General features: G+C 48.9%; 1 non-coding gene across 1 annotated transcript; it reads left to right on the forward strand.

Moving 5' to 3' along the window:
- Positions 1 to 12687: 12687 nt before the first annotated feature.
- On the forward strand, positions 12688 to 12978 carry LOC147123511 (signal recognition particle RNA). The gene has a single exon (XR_015075235.1).
- The last annotated feature ends 5429 nt before the right edge of the window (positions 12979 to 18407 follow it).

Consider the following 18407-nt stretch of genomic DNA (forward strand, 5'->3'; position numbering starts at 1 on the left):
GCTCCGAGCTAACCGCCCCAAATGCGAGTTTTTTAAAAACAGATCTCGTATTGTGGCCATGTTATCGATAAAGAGGGGTTACATAAGTCCCCAGAAAAGATTGAGGCAGTAGTCAAGGCTGCAGCACCGGAAAACGTGTCACAACTGAGGTCGTTCCTTGGGCTGGTAAACTACTACCATAAGTTCTTGCCAAATTTGTCTACAATACTACACCCACTGAACACCCTACTGCAAACTGGGGTGCCATGGAAATGGAGTGACGAATGTAAATGAGCTTTCCAGAAGAGCAAAACACTAATCACATCGAAAGAGGTATTGGCCCATCTCAACCCAGCACTACCAATTCGGTTGGCGTGTGATGTGTCACCCTACGGCATTGGAGCGGTGTTGTCGCACAAATTCTCAGACGGCTCAGAGAGGCCAATAGCCTTTGCATCACGATCACTAACCTCAGCCGAGCGTAACTATGCCCAGATTGGCAGGGAGGCCCTCAGCCTAGTGTGGGGAGTGAAAAAGTTCAATCACTATCTGCACGGGCAGAAATTCACCTTGCTGACTGACCACCAGCCTCTTGTCTCCATTTTTAAGCCGAAGAAGGGCGTTCCGGTGATGACTGCGCAACGACTACCAAGATGGTCACTCTTTCTAGGGGCGCACCACGATGAGATTGAATATAAGGGCACGAAACAGCATGCAAATGCTGATGGGCTATCACGCCTGCCACTGCCTACTGCGGAGGAAGCACCAGCAGTGGATCCTGTCGAAATATTTCATTCGACTATAGTTGAATACCTACCGGTAAGTAACGCTCGTCTAGAACAGGAGACCCGAAATGACCCGACACTGTCTCGGGTATATGATTTGACGGTGAAGGGATGGCCAGCACATGGCGACTCACTGTTGCCAGCATTCTCGACAAGAAAAGAACAGCTGTCAGTGTGCCGCGGGACCTTGATGTGTGGATCTCGAGTGGTAATTCCACCCAAGTTAAGGGATAGAGTGCTCAATGAGCTTCATGAGGGTCATCTGGGAGGGGTAAAAATGAAAAGCCTTGCCCGGGCTTATGTGTGGTGGCCGGGAATCGATAAACAAATCGAGGACCTGACCAAGAGCTGCTCAGGATGCCAGAAAGTCCAAAATGCGCCACCACATGCCCCTCTACACCCATGGGAGTGGCCCTCATCTCCATGGCAATGGGTGCATATTGATTTTGCTGGTCCATTCATGGACTCAATGTTTTTAATAGCCGTGGATGCGCACTCGAAATGGCCTGAGGTCATCAAAATGTCCTCCACCACCACGGAGAAAACTATTGCAGTCCTGCGGACCATTTTTGCCAGGAATGGCTTGCCAGAACAGATTTGCTCCGATAACGGACCACAGTTTGTGTCCGAAGAGTTCCGGAGGTTTATGAAGAAGAATGGGGTAAGGCATTACACATCCGCCCCGTATCATCCAGCCACAAATGGATTGGCTGAGAGGTTCGTACAAACCTTTAAGAAGGCAATAAAGGCTATGTACAATGACAACATTCCGCTGCAGCATAAGGTGGACAATTTCCTGTTCGCCTACCGGAATGCGACACATGCAGTCACCAACCAGGCCCCGGCTATGATGTTCTTTAACCGAAGGTTAAGATCTCGCCTGGATTTGCTCAGACCAAACGTACGAAGAGAAGTTGAGAGTAAGCAATTCCAGCACATCCATGAGAAGCCAACAAGGAGCTTCAATATAGGGCAACCAGTCTTGGCCCGCGACTACCGAACAGAAAAATGGCAGCCAGGAACGATATGCACACGGCAGGGCCCACTAATGTACACAGTGGACATTGGGGAGAACATCGTGAGACGCCATGCTGACCAGATCCTAGAGTCACAGGAACAAGTCAACCCCATGTCTCGCCCATACGTACCTGGTGAGGAACCCGACGTACAGGTCGCATCTACCCCAGAGACAGTAGCATCAGAAGCTGATGACCCAACCGATGACAGGGTGCCAGAATCGCCTCTGCACCAAGAGCGAGACACTCGGGAAAGGCGCTATCCAGAAAGGATCAGGAAGCCTCCCCAAAGACTGAATATATAAATGGACTATTTTCAGCTAACGTATGTTAAAAGTGTTAAAGTTTGATATTTAATTGTTAAATGAGTGTTATGGTACTGTTAATCTAAAAGGGGAGGAATTGTAATGTATATACCTTTAAGGGGGGAACTACTTTTTACAGCTCATGTATACTGCAGTACTGGCAGTAACCACACCTGTATATAGCACTGAGTAGTAATCTGTACAGTTCAGTTCCAGAGTGAGCCACGTTGAGTAAACACCTGTTGTACCGTTCCCCTGCCGTCTTGTGTCTTATAATTCTCTGACACAACATTAATGAACATAACATGGTACCAGGATTGGTAAGATCTGCTGAATATTGTGCAACGCGACATGGAGAATTTGAAGCCACCAGAGCGTTTGAAACTCACAGGAAATATCGACTACAATTAGCAGACTTTTAAACAATTCGAACTCTACATTGCTGCCATCGCGTACGGTACTAAGCCAGACGCAAGGAAAATAGCGTTGCTGCTCATGGTTGCAGGCCCACAGGTGATAGAGGTATTTAATACATTTGTATTTAATCCAGAGGAGAACAGAGGAAAATTAGACGATGTGCTAAAGAAGTTTGATACACATTGTTCTCCCAAAAAGAATGAAACCTATGAGAAGTAAATCTTCTGTTCTCGGACACAACAGCAAAATTAGACTTTTGATAGCTTTATAACTGATCTGAAACTGAAAGCACAGACATGTAATTTCCCTGAGCTGAAAGCATCCATGATTCGTGACCAGATTGTGTTTGGTATTCATGATAAAAAAGTCAGGGAACGTCTGTTGAGAGAAACCGAACTAACATTGGAAATTGCTGTGAAAATATGCCAAGCCAGCGAGCTAGCTCGAAAGCACGCGAAGACTTTCAGTGAAATCAATAATGATGCGATTGTAATGAGTGATAATGCTGCTGTCAGTGCTGTGTCCTACAAGGGGAAGAAACGTGGGCAGAACAGAAATGAAAAGCAATCGGAGGATGAAATTTTTAATTGTAAACGCTATGGTTACAAACACCAGTTAAGACAATGCCCAGCGTTTGGAAAAATGTGCACAAAGTGTAATGGAAAGAATCACTTTGCCAAACAATGCTTTTCAAAAGTAAAAACAAAGAAAGGGCAACGAGTTAATGTGATTGAGGACACTGATTTAAGTGAGACATTTTTTGTAGGAATGGTGTCATGTGACCATATAGAAAAGGATACAGAAAATGTGCAGCCCTCAGGAATAAACAATGCTGAACATAAAGTTAATGCAGTAAAAGAGGACAAATGGATGATCCCACTGCAGGTAAATGGAGCATTAGTTACATTGAAACTAGACACTGGGGCAAAAACAAACTTAATCAGTATGAGTGACATTAAAAACATGAAAGAAAAGCCCAAAATACAGAAAAAGTCAGTACTACTGAAGAGCTATAATGGACAGAAAATAGATAGCTTAGGTGTATGCAGACTTAAAGTGACAGTCAAAGACAAAGTGCATCATCTCATGTTTTCTGTTGTGGCTGAAGGACTTGATTCACTACTGGGTGACAAAGCTTGTGAGGACTTAGAACTGGTCAAGAGAGTCTACCGTATAAACTGTGCCATAAGCAGACCAGATGACTCAGTGGATTCTGTAGTGAGTAATTTCCAGGATGTGTTCAAAGGATTTGGAGTTCTACCATTCACTTATAAGATCCAGCTAAAGAAGAATGCTCAGCCAGTGGTACATGCTCCACGAAGAGTTCCAGCACCCCTGCATGACCGGCTCAAGGAAGACCTGGGCAGAATTACCATACTAGGAGTCATCAGGAAAGTTGAAGAGCCAAGATACTGGTTTAACTCCATGGTATGTGTAAAGAAAAAGAACAATGATCTAAGAATATGCATGGATCCAAAGGACTTAAATGCAAACATAAAACATGAACACTACCAGATTCCCAAGCGAGAAGAAATCACCAGTGAAATGTCAGGTGCCAGCTACTTTACAAAGCTCGATGCCTCACAAGGATTTTGGCAACTAAAACTGGATGAAGAGAGCACCAAATACTGTACTTTCAATACACCATTTGGCAGGTATTGTTTCCTCAGAATGCCTTTCGGGATAATATCTGCATCTGAAATCTTTCATAGAGCGATGGAACACATAATTGAAGGTCTGGAAGGAGTTCGGGTCTATGTTGATGATATCATCATCTGGGGCTCCACACTGAAAGAACACAATGAGAGACTGACTAAAGTGCTACAGAGCATACACCGGAATGGACTGAAGCTCAACAAAGCCAAGTGTCAGTTTGGCGTCCAGGAAGTCACTTTCCTAGGAGATAATCTATCTGGTAAAGGAATAGAGCCAGATATGGAAAAAGTAAACGCCATACTCAAAATGCCCCGACCCACTGACAAAAAAGGAGTGTTACGCATCATGGGGATGATAAACTTCATTGGAAAGTTCATTCCTAACTTGTCAGCCAAGACAACCTGTCTGCGAGACCTGCTACATAAAACAAATGAGTTCGCATGGACAGAAAGACATGAACAAGAGTGGATGAACCTCAAAACAGTGCTGACAACCACACCTGTACTCACTTTCTTTGACCCAACAAAGAGAATCAAAGTGTCAACGGATGCATCAAAAGATGGCCTAGGTGCGGTCTTGCTACAAGCAGAGGGTGAAGATTGGAAGCCTGTTGCCTATGCCTCCAGGTCTATGACTGATACTGAGTGTCGATACGCCCAGATTGAAAAGGAATGTCTAGGCTTGGTAGTTGGATTAGAAAAGTTCCATGGCTACATATATGGACTTCCCACCTTCACAGTTGAGACAGACCACAGCCCACTGGTTGCCATCATAAAAAAGAACCTGAATGAGATGTCTCCAAGGATTCAACGACTCATGATGAAGCTGCAAAGATATGACTTTGAACTGATCTACACACCAGGCAAATACATAGTGTTAGCAGATGCACTATCCCGAGCACCCACAATGAGTCATGTGAGCTCTACTGAAGAAGATGTGGATGTTCATGTGAGTATGGTCACTGCTGCGCTGCCTGTGTCAGACATAAAATCAAAGCAAATAGCAGAAGAAACAGTAAATGTTACAGTATTACAAACAGTAATAGAGAACATTCATCATGGTTGGCCAAAAGGTTCCTGTCCAAAATATTTTCACATAAGGTCAGAATTGAGTGTCACAAGTGGACTATTACTAAAACAGAACAGAATAGTCATTCCACAGGCTCTACGTCAAGACATGCTCAAAAGGATTCATGAGGGACACCTCGGAATTGAAAAATGCAAAAGGAGAGCAAGAGACACTGTTTATTGACCTGGCATACGTAAGGACATTGAGAACATGATAGGCAAATGTGAGACATGTCAGAAACACCAAAACAAACAAACAAAGGAACCAATGATAGTAGCTGACTTACCAACAGCACCATGGCAAAAGGTTGGTATGGACCTCTTTCATTTAAATGGTAAAGAATATCTAATAGTGATTGACTACTATTCTAACTATCCTGAGATGGCACTGCTCTCAAGCACATCAGCAAGCAGTGTCATAATGCATGTGAAATCCATCTTTGCCAGACATGGAATTCCCAGGACTGCCGTTAGCGACAATGGTCCGTGCTTCAACTGTAAGGAGTGGCAACAGTTTGCAGCACAGTATGACTTTCAGCACATCACATCCAGTCCTTTGTATGCTCAGTCAAATGGTAAGACAGAGAAAGGTGTTCAAGTTCTCAAGCAGCTACTGAAGAAAGCGACAGAAAGCAAGTCTGATCCTTATCTCGCCCTGCTGAGCTACCGAGCCTCACCTTCAGACTGTGGTTCTTCACCTGCTGAACTACTAATGGGTCGCAAGTTGCGCACCACGTTACCCTGCTGTGCAAAAGAACAGCAAAGTAAGCAACTGAGACAGAGACTTCAATTGTTAAAGCTGAAACAGAAATCATAATATGACAAGTCATCCAAAACTCTAAAACCATTGACAAGGGATGATGTTGTCAGAATTGAGGATCCAGATGCATGGAACAGGAAAGCTACAGTTCTTGAGGAAGTAGGACCAAGGTCATACACTGTTAGAACTGAGGAAGGACAGATTCTCAGGAGGAACCGCCGTTCCCTCCTAAAAACACAAGAGACTATCGAAGGGCAAATCGATGACAATGCCGCAACTGAATCTTGTCACTCACCACCAGAACAATCTAACACAAATACACATACAGGCTCTCATGAAAACACATCAGACTTACCTGTGCTGAGAAGATCCACACGTGAAGTAAAAAAGCCTGATAGACTTAATCTTTGAGTACAAAGAAAACTACATTGAAAATGTATTGACTGTTGAAGATGTTTATGTTGTTATTGATTGATATTGATTGATACTGATTTTGTTTAACCTCAAAGAAAGGGGGATGTAATAATCAGTAACCTGTCATTCTGGAAAGGTACACTAGGTGGTGCTGTACGTATATAAGAGTGGGCTACCCACAATGCACTAGGCTACCCACAAGGCAGCAGTCAAGATGGATGCCTCTACAGATACTGTACCTAGTCCACATGTGCTCAATAAAGTGTTTAACAAAAGCTAGCTGTTCTTAATAAAAACAACTAGTTATTAATGAACATAACATCTACCTCTCCAGTTTTTGTTCTCTCTCTCGCTCTCCAGTTGTGCTCTCTCTCTCTGTCCAGTTTGTGTTCTCTCTCTCTCTCCTGTTTGTGTTGTTCTCTCTCTCTCTCCCCAGTTTGTGTTTCTCTCTCTCTCTCTCTCTCCAGATGGTGTGTTCTCTCTCTCTCTCTCCAGTGTGTGTTGTTCTCTCTCTCTCTCTCTCTCTCCCTCTCCAGTTGGTGTTGTTCTCTCTCTCGCTCTCTCTCTCTCTCTCCAGTTGGTGTTCTCTCTCTCTCTCCAGTTTGTGTTGTTCTCTCTCTCCCTCCCCAGCGTACAGATAACCATAGCTGTCGTAAAGACAGCGGGGTTTGATTGACAGCTGTTTGACGGCTGATGTCATATCCGGGGGTGGGATCCGACGCCATCTTGGCCATGCTTCAGATACTGTACTGGGGACACAGAATCAGGACTGAATAAATGGCACTCCTCTACAATTGCTTGTGAGACTCGTAATTACGTTATTAAGCTAACATTACATGTTACCAGGATTTATAGAACTAACGATAAGGACATACTACAACAATGGAAGGAATAAAACCTCCGGCTAGCCTGCAACTAGAAGGAAATGTGGATGAAAATTGGCGTGTCTTCGAGCAACGCTTTCTTCTCTACCTCACAGCGATTGACGCTTCGACTAGCTCTGGAACACGTAAAGTAGCTTTGTTGCTAACAGTGGCTGGCTCGCAGGCAATCGAGTTGTTTAATACATTTACGTTTGCAGCCAAAGATGATAAAAATGATCTGGACAAGGTTATAGAATGGTTCAATGAATACTGCACTCCAAAAAAGAATGAAACGTATGAGAGATTCGTTTTTCGCTCCTGCGTGCAAAAGCAAGGAGAATCCTTTGATGTTTTTTTGACAGACTTGAAAATAAAAGCACAAACATGCAACTTTAGGGACCTGAAGGAATCAATGATATGCGATCAAGTCATTTTTGGAATACTCGACAAGAAGGTGAGGGAGAGAATGCTTAGAGACAATGACCTAAATTTGGATGCAGCAGTGAAAATATGTCATGCTAGTGAACTCTCAGCCATGCACATGAAAACTTTCGAAGGGAGTGCCCTGGGGCTGAAAAACCTGCCGGTGGATGTGGTACACAAGGGACACAAGAGGGCCCACCGAGTTCAAGACGATGATGCCTTACGAATGCAGACGGTGCGGTAATAAACACGTAGCCAGACAGTGTCCTGCTTATGGGAAGAACAGTGCAAAATGTAAAGGCAGGAATCACTTTGCCAAGATGTGTTTTTTGGAAGAGAAAACTGAAGGTAAAAAGACAGTGCATGCTATTGAGACTGAAGAGACAGGAGCAGAGGCTTTGTTTGTTGGAATGGTGCAAAATGAGTCAAAACGGTAAAAGTGCTAATGAATTGCACTCTGTAGGACCAAAGACTGAAGTTTGGATAGCTCCCTTGCTGGTAAATGGCACCATTGTTCCCTTTAAGCTAGATATAGGCGCTAAGGCAAACCTCATAAGTTGGAGTGATGCACGGAATCTCAAAGTGCGACCTAAAATACTGAACAAGACAGTGTCTTTGAAGGCATACAATGGACAAAGCAATGAAGCAAAAGGAACGTGTAGGCTGAATGTTAAGGTAAAAAATCACATTCACCATTTGACCTTTGTTATAGTACCTGAAGGACATGAGTCACTGTTGGGGGATAAGGCCTGTGTGGATTTGGGCTTGGTAAAACGAATCTATACTATCAATGAACAGAACTGTTTGCAGAGTGCCCCCCAAGATAGTACAAATCTGACTCATGAGACTATAGCACACAAATATGCAGATGTCTTTCAGGGTTTCGGAGCACTGCCCTTTACATACTCCATCAAACTGAGAGAGGATGCACAACCTGTGATTCACGCACCCAGGAGAGTTCCAGTGGCTCTCCATGAAAAACTGAGGAAAGAGCTAGACTGCATGGAGGGACTAGCTGTCATAAAGAAGATTGAGGAACCAACTGACTGGGTAAATTCCATGGTCTGCGTCAATTCAAAGAAAACTGATAAATTACATGTCTGCATGGATCCCAAGGACCTTAACGCCAATATCAAAAGAGAGCACGACCAAATTCCAAAGAGAGAGGAAATAGTCAGCGAAATGACAGAAGTGAAAGTCTTCTCCAAGATGGACGCCTCGCATGGTTTCTGGCAGTTGAAACTTGATGAAGAAAGTGCTAAGCTGTGCACTTTTAACACCCCGTTTGGTCGATACTCCTACCAGCGTATGCCCTTTGGTATTAGCTCCGCCCCAGAAATCTTTCACAGAGCAATGGAGCAAATCATCGAGGGCCTGGAGGGAGTGCGGGTGTACGTGGATGATCTGGTAGTATGGGGCTCCACTCGGGGAGCACGACACCAGACTGGAGAAAACACTTCAGAGAATCCAAAGATGTGCGAGTTAGGTTGATTGGCTATGATAAATTGACCCTTAGTGTTAGGGGGATTAAATACGTGGGCCTAGAAATTCGGTTTTGGCGCAGCGAGGGCTTTAGCGCCGGAAGTTAGTGCCGGCGCTAAGTCCCCCTGCGCGCGCCAAAAATTCAGTAGCGCCGCGCCCAAACGGCTGCCGGCGCTACTGAGGGGTCTCAGCGCCTCAAAACTGGCGCCGCATTGCGGCGCTATTCCGGCGCTGCGGCGCCCGCTGCGGTGCGGCAGGCTCGGGAAGTGCAGGTCTCCTCCTTCCGTTAAGGAGGAGCTGCCTGCACCCGGCCGCGGCCCGCGATAATCTTTTAAAAAATGAGCCCGGCACCTCGGACAAGTGCCAGGCTTGCTTCTGTTCCGGGGGGGGGGCGGGGGGAAGTCCGGGGAGGGAGCTGCGGCCAGGCGGCCGGCGGGAAAGCGGCCGGCCGCCGCGGGGCCTTTAATGCGCCGGCGCAAAGTTGTGTAAGGCACCTCTGCCAGAATGTTGCTTGCGGCTGCCACGGGCGAGGCGGCCGCAACTCAATTTCCGAGTTCGGGTGGGTTACCATGGCAACCGGGACGCTGCGCACACCGATGACGTCATCGGTGCCGGCGCAGCGCTACCGGCCTAATGCCGATTTAGGGCCCCTGTCAATTTCTAAACTGGCCATAACTTCGGTGCTAGGCCCTCTAGCGCCTCAAAAGCGGCGCTAAGGCCAGTGAATTTCTAGGCCCTGGGGTTACGGGGATAGGGTGGGATGTGTGTTGGTGTAGGGGTTATGGGGATCGGGTGGGATATGTGTCGGTGCAGGCTCGATGGGCCGAAATGGCCTCTATCTGCACTGTGGGGTTTCTGTGATTCTGTGATTCTGTGAATACAGCAGTATGGACTCAAACTAAATAAAGACAAATGTCAGTTCAGTGTTAATGAAATCACATTCCTCGGAGACAAGATCTCTTCAGAGGGGATTCAGCCAGACAAGTCAAAGGTAAAGGCTATACATGACATGGAGAAACCAAAGGACAAGAAAGGGGTTCAGTGGGCCCTTGGCATGGTTAACTACCTAGGAAAATTCATTCCAAATCTAGCAGTGAAAACTGTTCATCTGAGAAAACTGCTGCGCCAAGAGACAGAGTTCCAATGGGGACATGAACATGAGAGAGAATGGAAGGGGCTGCTACACATTCTAGCAAGTGAACCCCTACTGAAGTTCTTCTGCCCTAAAAAGAGGACAAAAGTGTCCACAGATGCCTCTAAGAATGGATTAGGGGCTGTCCTTCTACAGGAAGATGAAGGAGAATGGTAACCAGTGGCGTATACATCACGCTCCATGACGGCTACAGAGTGCCGGTACACGCAAATCGAGAAGGAGTGCCTTGGCTTGGCATTTGGGTGTGAAAAATTTCATACCTACATCTATGGTCTTCCCAAGGTTACCCTAGAAATGGACCATAAGCCACTGCTAGGGATCGCAAAGAAGAATCTGTGTGACATGTCACCACGGATACAACGCCTAATGATGAGACTTCAATGTTACAATTTTGAGCTAACATATGTGCCAGGGACACAAATGTTCATTGCAGACACACTATCCAGGGCTGCGCCTTACGCCACACAAAACAGTGAATCAGAAGAGGATGTGGCTCTTCATGTGGATATGGTCTATGCAGCATTGCCCGCCACACAGGAACAACTATCAGTGATAGTTACAGAGACATCAAAGGACCCAGTCCTGAGTAAAGTAATGAGAAATCTTCAAGAGGGCTGGAAGAAAGGGTCATGTAAACAATATTATCACATTCAGTCTGAGCTCTCTGTGGTCAATGGACTACTGCTTAAGTGTGACAGGATAGTAGTGCCCACCTCTATGCAACGAGAAATGCTCAACAGGATACATGAAGGGCACCTGGGTGCAGAAAAGTCAAAAAGGAGAGCACGTGAGGCACTCTACTGGCCAAACATGAACTCTGATATTGACCAGTTGATCAGCGAGTGTGCTACATGTCAGGAGTATCACTACAAGTAAACAAAAGAGCCCTTCATTACCACGGAGCTCCCATCACAAGCTTGGGAAAAGGTCGGAACTGATATATTTCACTATGAAGGAAGAGACTATTTGTTAGTTATTGATTATTATTCCAATTATCCGGAGATGGCTCTCTTGTCCAGTACCACATCAAGAGCTGTGATAACTCACCTGAAGTCAATCTTTGCCAGGCAGGGCATCCCTCTAACCCTGGTCTCTGATAATGAGTTTCAGTCATTTGCTTCAGAATATGAGTTTAATCATGTAACCTCCAGTCTGCTCTATCCTCAGGCTAATGGAAAAGCGGAGAAGGGGGTACAGATTGTGAAAAGACTATTAAAGAAAGCAGCACACAGTAACACTGACCCATATCTGGCCCTGATGTCGTACAGGGCAGGCCCGCTAGCAAGTGGCAAGTCTCCAGCTGAGCTCTTACTGGGTCGGAAAATCCGTACACGACTTCCCAGTTATGTCACACCTGACCACAGAGATGAGGTGTGGGCAGACAAGGCTCAGAAACTACAACAGAAACAAAAAACACTTCATGACTGCACAGCCACTACACTAGTGCCTCTACAGGAGAAGGATATAGTTCGCATTGAAGGGCCTGAGTCATGGCCTACAAGAGCCACAGTTCTACAACAGGTCACCCCCAGGTCATACAGTGTCATGACAGAGAACGGCAATGTGTTTCGCAGAAACAGGAGGCACCTACTGAAAACCACAGAGACCTTTCAGCCTCAGGAGGACAGAAAGGATGACGAGATGAGGGAAATGCCACAAAGAGACGAGATGAGGGAAATGTCACAAAGTGACGAAGGACACAATAGTGATAATGTGACAAGGGACCTGTGTGGTACAGACATGAACTTAAGGGATACAACTGGGATGGTTCAGCAAACACCCGTTCAGCCATGCAGGTCACAGCGCACCAGAAAGCCTGTAGTTAAACTTGACCTGTAGACAGGGATTGATAAGACTGTAAACAGTTAATGGACTCCTGGGTGTGGGTAAGGTTTATACCTACCTGCAATTAGTTCAGCGGTGTAGTTACACTGACTGGTTCTATATGATGTTAACAAGTGTTCTATGTGTTATGTTATGTTATGTTGTTATTGTGTTATGTCTTCATTGAAGGGGGAAGATGTACGGATAACCGTAGCTGTCGTAAAGACAGCGGGGTTTGATTGACAGCTGGTTGACGGCTGATGTCATATCCAGGTGCGGGATCCGACGCCATCTTGGCCATGCTTCAGATACTGTACTGGGGACACAGAGTCAGGACCGAATAAATGGCACTCCTCTACAATTGCTTGTGAGACTCGTAATTACGTTATTAAGATAACATTACACCCAGTTTGAATCTCCCAGCCTGGCTTCGAGCCTGGCCAACGGAAGCATTGTGACCGGTTAGTTTCAGTTGGTGAGAGCGTGGTGCTAATAACGCCAAGGTCGCGGGTTCGATCCCCGTACGGGCCATCGGAATATTTTGCCGGGTGCGGTGGCGCGCACCTGTGATCCCGCTGCTGGGAGGCTGAGGCTGTAGGATTGCTTGAGGTCAGGAGTTCTGGACTGCCGTCTTCTGTGCTGATCGGGTGTCTGCACTAAGAGCATTATCCACATGGTGGTCCTAGGATAACCTGGGCTCACCAGGTCGGATAAAGCGGGGTGAACCGGCCCAGGTCGGAAACGGAGCAGGTCCAAGCCCCCATGCTGCTCTGCGTACGTCTCCTGCGTTCCAGCGACTGCACGGACCACCACCTGGTGTGGGCGGAGCTCGCTCCGCTGCGCGCACGGGGGGGGTCCGCGTACTGGCATTTTAACAACCTGCTGCTGGAGGACGCGCGGTTCCGGGATTTGTTTCGTCGGTTCTGGGCCGACTGGAGAAGGAAGCGGGGGGGCTTCCCCTCCTTGAGGCTATGGTGGGACGTGGGCAAGGCTCACGTCCATCTCTTCTGTCAGGAGTATGTGAAGGGGTCGACCAAGAGGCGGGAGGCCCGGGTCGGGCGGTTGGAGAAGGAGCTGCTGGACCTGGAGTCCCATCTCGGTCGAGTCGTCGAGGACCCGGCCCTGTGGAAGGTGTATGAAGAGAAGAAGGGCGCGCTGAAGGACCTGCAGCTCGTCGGGTCCCGAGGCGCGTACGTGAGGTCGTGGATCCAGTTCCTGCGGGACTTGGACCGCAGCTCCCCCTTCTTCTACTTGCTGGAAAAAAGACAAGGGGTCCGTAAGCAGCTCTTGGGGCTGCTGGCCGACGACGGATCTCTGGTCTCAGATCTGGAGGGAATCAGCGCGGAGGCCCGCGCCTATTTTGGGGCCCTGTTCTCTCCGGATCCGTCCAGCGAGGATGCGCGCGGAGTTTTGTGGGAGGATCTGCCGAATGTCGGCCCGGAGGGCGCCGAAAAATTGGACGCTCCTCTAAGCCTGGAGGAGCTGACCGGCGCCCTCCGCCAGCTCTCCAGGGAAAGTCCCCGGGGCTGGACGGGCTGACCATGGAGTTCCACAGGGCGTTCTGGGACGTCTTGGAGGGCGACTATGCGCGGGTCCTGGGGGAAAGTTTGGCGACCGGGGAGATGCCCCTCTCTTGGCGCAGGGCGGATATTGTCCTGCTGCCTAAGAAGGGCGATCTCCGCCTCCTTAAGAACTGGCGCCCGGTCTCCCTCCTCAGCACGGACTATAAAATCTTTGCCAGGGCCATGTCTGCACCCCAACCAGTCCTACACGGTCCTGGGCCGGACCATCCATGACAACATCTATCTGGTCCGGGACCTGGTCCACCATTCCCAGAGGGCTGGTCTGTCGGCAGCCTTCCTTTCCCTGGATCAGGAGAAGGCGTTCGACAGGGTGGATCACGAGTATCTCTTTGGGACTCTGCGTGCATTCGGGTTCGGGACGCATTTCGTCACCTGGATCCGACTTCTGTACGCCGCCGCAGAGTGTCTGATTAAAGTTAACCGGTCCTTGACGGCGCCCCTTCACTTCGGGAGGGGGGTGCGTCAGGGATGCCCCATGTCCGGTCAGCTATACGCCGTTTGCGTGGAGCCTTTCCTGCGCCTCTTGCGGAAGAGGTTGACGGGGCTGGCTCTGCAAGGGCTGGGCGTGGAGGTGGTCCTCTCGGCTTATGCCGATGATGTGCTCCTCACGGTCACGGATCCCGCTGACTTGCGGAGGATGCGGGAATGCCAGCAGATTTACTCGGATGCATCCTCCGCCAAGATCAACTGGGAGAAATGTTCCTGACTCCTGGTGGGTCAGTGGCGGGTGGACTCCCTGCCGGAGGAGTTCAGGCCTTTCGCCTGGAGCACCACGCACCTCCTTTATTTGGGAGTCTACCTTAGCCCTGCCGAGGATGCCTGGCCGGCGAACTGGCAAGAGCTGGAGGCCAAAGTCACCGCTCGCCTAGGACGCTGGACAGGATTGCTCCGAGTGTTGTCCTACAGGGGTCAAGCACTGGTCACTTTGATCCCTCCCCCTGCGTTTGTCGCCAAGATGCAGAAGAAGCTCATCGACTTCTTCTGGGACAAAAGGAAGCACTGGGTCTCTGCCGCAGTTCTGAGTCTCCCGCTTAGGGAGGGCGGTCAGGCGCTGGTGTGCCTTCGCACCCAGGATGCGACTTTCCATCTTCAGACGCTGCAGAGATACCTGTACGTTGAGAATCCTCCGAGATGGTGTGCGCTGGCGACGTATTTCTTCCACCAGCTGCACGGCCTCAATGACGACATGCAGCTCCTGTTTGTGAAAGTGGGCGGTACGCGTGCCAGCCTGCGGGAGCTGCCTGTCTTCTACCAGGAACTGCTATGGGTTTGGAACTACGTCGCTTCCAGGCGAAGCTCTCCCCCGTCAGGAGTGGCGGCTGTCCTTCGGGAGCCGCTGCTCAGGAATCCGCACCTCCACGACCGCGGGTTTGGGTGGCTGGCGGAGCGCAGGGCTGTGCCTGGCAAGGTGACTAGAGTCGGGGACCTGCTCGATGGCGGAGGAGCGGGCTGGATGGCGCCAGAGGAGTTGGCGCGGCGCCTGTCTTGGGCCAACGTCCGGCTCGCGGTCAAAGCCATCGAGTCGGTGAAAGTGGCACTGGGCCCCGGCTCCACTAGGTGTATCGAGGTGGCTCAAGCACGTGGGGCGATCCCGTCCGAGCTTTCCCCCATTTGGACGGAATTCCTCATTGGCGCCCGGCCCCGAAACTCCCCTCGGGAACCGGCGCCTCACAATTTGAGCCGTCTCGAGGAAATACCCTCCGTGCCTTTTCATTCCGCGTGGAGGGGTTTTCTGTATGGGCTGCTCCTGCACACTCTCCACTTTGCCATCTTCGTCTGCCGTCCGGACATGCCTTGGCGTGGCGTCTTGCCGACCGGCGGAGGCGGAGGTCCCCAATGGAGGGCTCTCTACATGGGAGTCCTCCCTTGTTCCATCGGGGACTTGGCCTGGAGGGTGTTGCACGGAGCGGTCCCGTGCAATATGGTTTTAAATAGGTTCACGGACTCCCAGGCCTCCTGCAATTTTTGCGGCCTGGAGGAGTCCGTGTTTCATGCCTTCATGGAATGTGAGAGGTTGCAGCCCCTCTTCCATTACTTGAAGGGGCTGCTCCTCGATTTTTGGTTGCACTTCAGTCCCACACTCTTGATCTAAGGGGAGCGGGCAGGTTGGAGGACCTCCTCGTAGGACTGCTCCTGGGTGTTGTGTATGTACCTTTAAGGGAATAACTGGTCTCAGACTGCAGTACCGGCAGTGACCACCCCTGTATAAAAGGCCCTAGCAGGCTTCTGTAGTTTCAGTTTCCAGGTTGTCTCCATTCAGTAAAGACTTGTTATAATCAACTCCTGCAGTCCGTGTCTCAATTATACACGGACATAATACTGGCGATGAGTAAGAAACGAACATACCTGCAACTCAGCAGCACCTCAGACGACGTTATTGAAGGTCGAATCCAGAAGAAAAAAAATAATCCAAAGAAACTCGAGAAACGGGCGTCGACCGTGGGCAACCGCCCTCCAAATCATCTAATTGAAAAGTGCAGGAGAGACTGTCGAGAGCCAGGCTTGGTCCTCCAGTCTGTGGTTTCCCAGCTAATCGGGCTGGTGGCAGGTAGTGCACTGATCCTTCCTGGGCTGCGGCGGGCTGGAGCTCGATCGGGTGGCTCTGCAATGGGGCCGGGCAGCGAGTCGGGAAGCAAAGAGAGAGAGAGAGGGTGGAGCACACAGGGCGCGGCCAGTGCTTCGAAGCCGGGCAGCGTTCGGACCTAAGAAGAGGGAGGGAAGTGTCCCAGAGGGTCCGCTCCATGACGGGAACGGTTCTTCAATTAACAGAGCAAATATTGAAGTGCGATAGAAAAATAATAATACCGCGGAGAGCGGCGTTGGCAGCAGCGATCGGGGAGGCGCGAAGACCATAGGGCGTCGCCATTACAGGATAGTAAAATAAATATAGTCGCCAGCAACAGCGTTGGCAGCAGCGGCAGCGGCGGGAAAGCGCGGGAGGCGCCATCTTAACTCGGCGAGGAAGAATGAAAAGCGCGGGAGGCGCCATTTTGATCCATCAGGGACAAAGGCAAAGCGTGGGAGGCGCCATCTTAGATTTTCAAGATGCCAAAGACTGGCGATATCACTGCCTTCGATAATGCAATAGAAGACTGGACCACGTATGTGGAAAGAGTCGAGGTGTATTGCGAGGCAAACGAAATAGCCGATGAGAAAAAGGCATCGGTATTGCTAAATTTAATGGGCGCAAGAACGTACGGCCTATTGCGGGACCTGATTACTCCAGCCAAACCGAAGGCGAAGAGTTTTAACGAAATTGTTGCTATCCTACAGGAACACCTAAATCCTACATCGCTGCTGATAGCAGAAAGATTTAAATTCCACAGGAGAAATCAGCATAAAAATGAGAGCAATGCTGATTACCTTACGGAACTACGCAAGCTATCAAAGCACTGCCAGTTCGGAGCAGGACTGGCAGATACCTTACGGGACAAATTTGTCTGTGGACTCCTGAGTGAAGGAACCCAGAAGAGGTTACTCTCAGAGAAAGAGCTGACGCTAGATAAGGCTTTCAGCGTGGCAGTATCGTATGAAGCAGCAGCAAGGGGAGCTGCGGAAATACAACAAAAGCCGCAGGAATACGGCACCCACGAAATGACACGGGGATTTGCAAAATGTTATCGCTGCGGCAGAGCAAACCATGACCAGAAGGACTGCTGGTCCAAATACAAAATGTGCAGGCAATGCGGAAAGATGGGACACATTGCACGAGTGTGCAGGTCTGGGAAGAAGACCAACGACAACAAAAAGGCTACTAAGGAACCGTACAGGAAAGTACAAAAGATGACGGACAGTAGTTCCGAAGACCAGATGAGCGATAGTGAATCCGGGAACAAGAGACTAAGCTGTCTCAAACTTCACAACGTAATCGCAAAAGTGGATCACCGAACCATTTGGGTCACCCTCACGATAGCAGGGTCCCAAGTCAAAACGGAATTGGATACAGGATCAGCTCTAACCGTCATGAATCGACGAGACTACGAGCGGCTATTCTCACACATACCCTTGAGAGAGACATCCATTGTCTTGAGGACGTATACGGGGCAAAAAGTATACCCCAGAGGAAAAATAAGGGTGCCTGTCGAATACAACGGCAAGAAAATATGGAAATTGTATCTCTACATTCTGCAAGGTGGTGGACCACCGTTATTGGGATGTGAATGGATCAGAAAGACAAGTTTAGACTGGCACTCCATTCAGGCACTGACGGTGGCTGGTAAAAAGGATGACGACGTCACTCCTGGGCGATTGTCAACAATCTTAGCTGACACCAAAGAGGTATTTCAAAAAGAACTGGGCACTCTTAAAGGCGTAACCGCCTCGATAAAAATAGAAGAGAATGCAATTCCCAAGTTTTTAAAGCAAGACCGGTACCATATGCAATTCGCCCAGCCGTCGAGGCAGAGCTGGAGAATCTGGAGAATGCAGGCGTGTTATCTAAGGTAGACTGGAGCGAGTGGGCGACACCCATCGTTCCTGTCATGTATAAAACATTAAACAATAAGTCTGAGGAGCCAAGGAAGGTTCGCATCTGTGGGGACTTCAAGGTGACAGTGAACCCAGTCCTTCACACAGTACAATATCCTCTTCCAAGGATAGAAGATATCTTCGCCTCACTATCTGGAGGGAAGCGTTTTACAAAAATTGACCTAGCACAAGCATATTTGCAGATGGAGGTTG

Source organism: Somniosus microcephalus, chromosome 2 (assembly GCF_052327205.1).
Source record: "Somniosus microcephalus isolate GS21.2 chromosome 2, FLI_Smic_1.0, whole genome shotgun sequence".
Taxonomy (NCBI): Eukaryota; Metazoa; Chordata; class Chondrichthyes; order Squaliformes; family Somniosidae; genus Somniosus; species Somniosus microcephalus.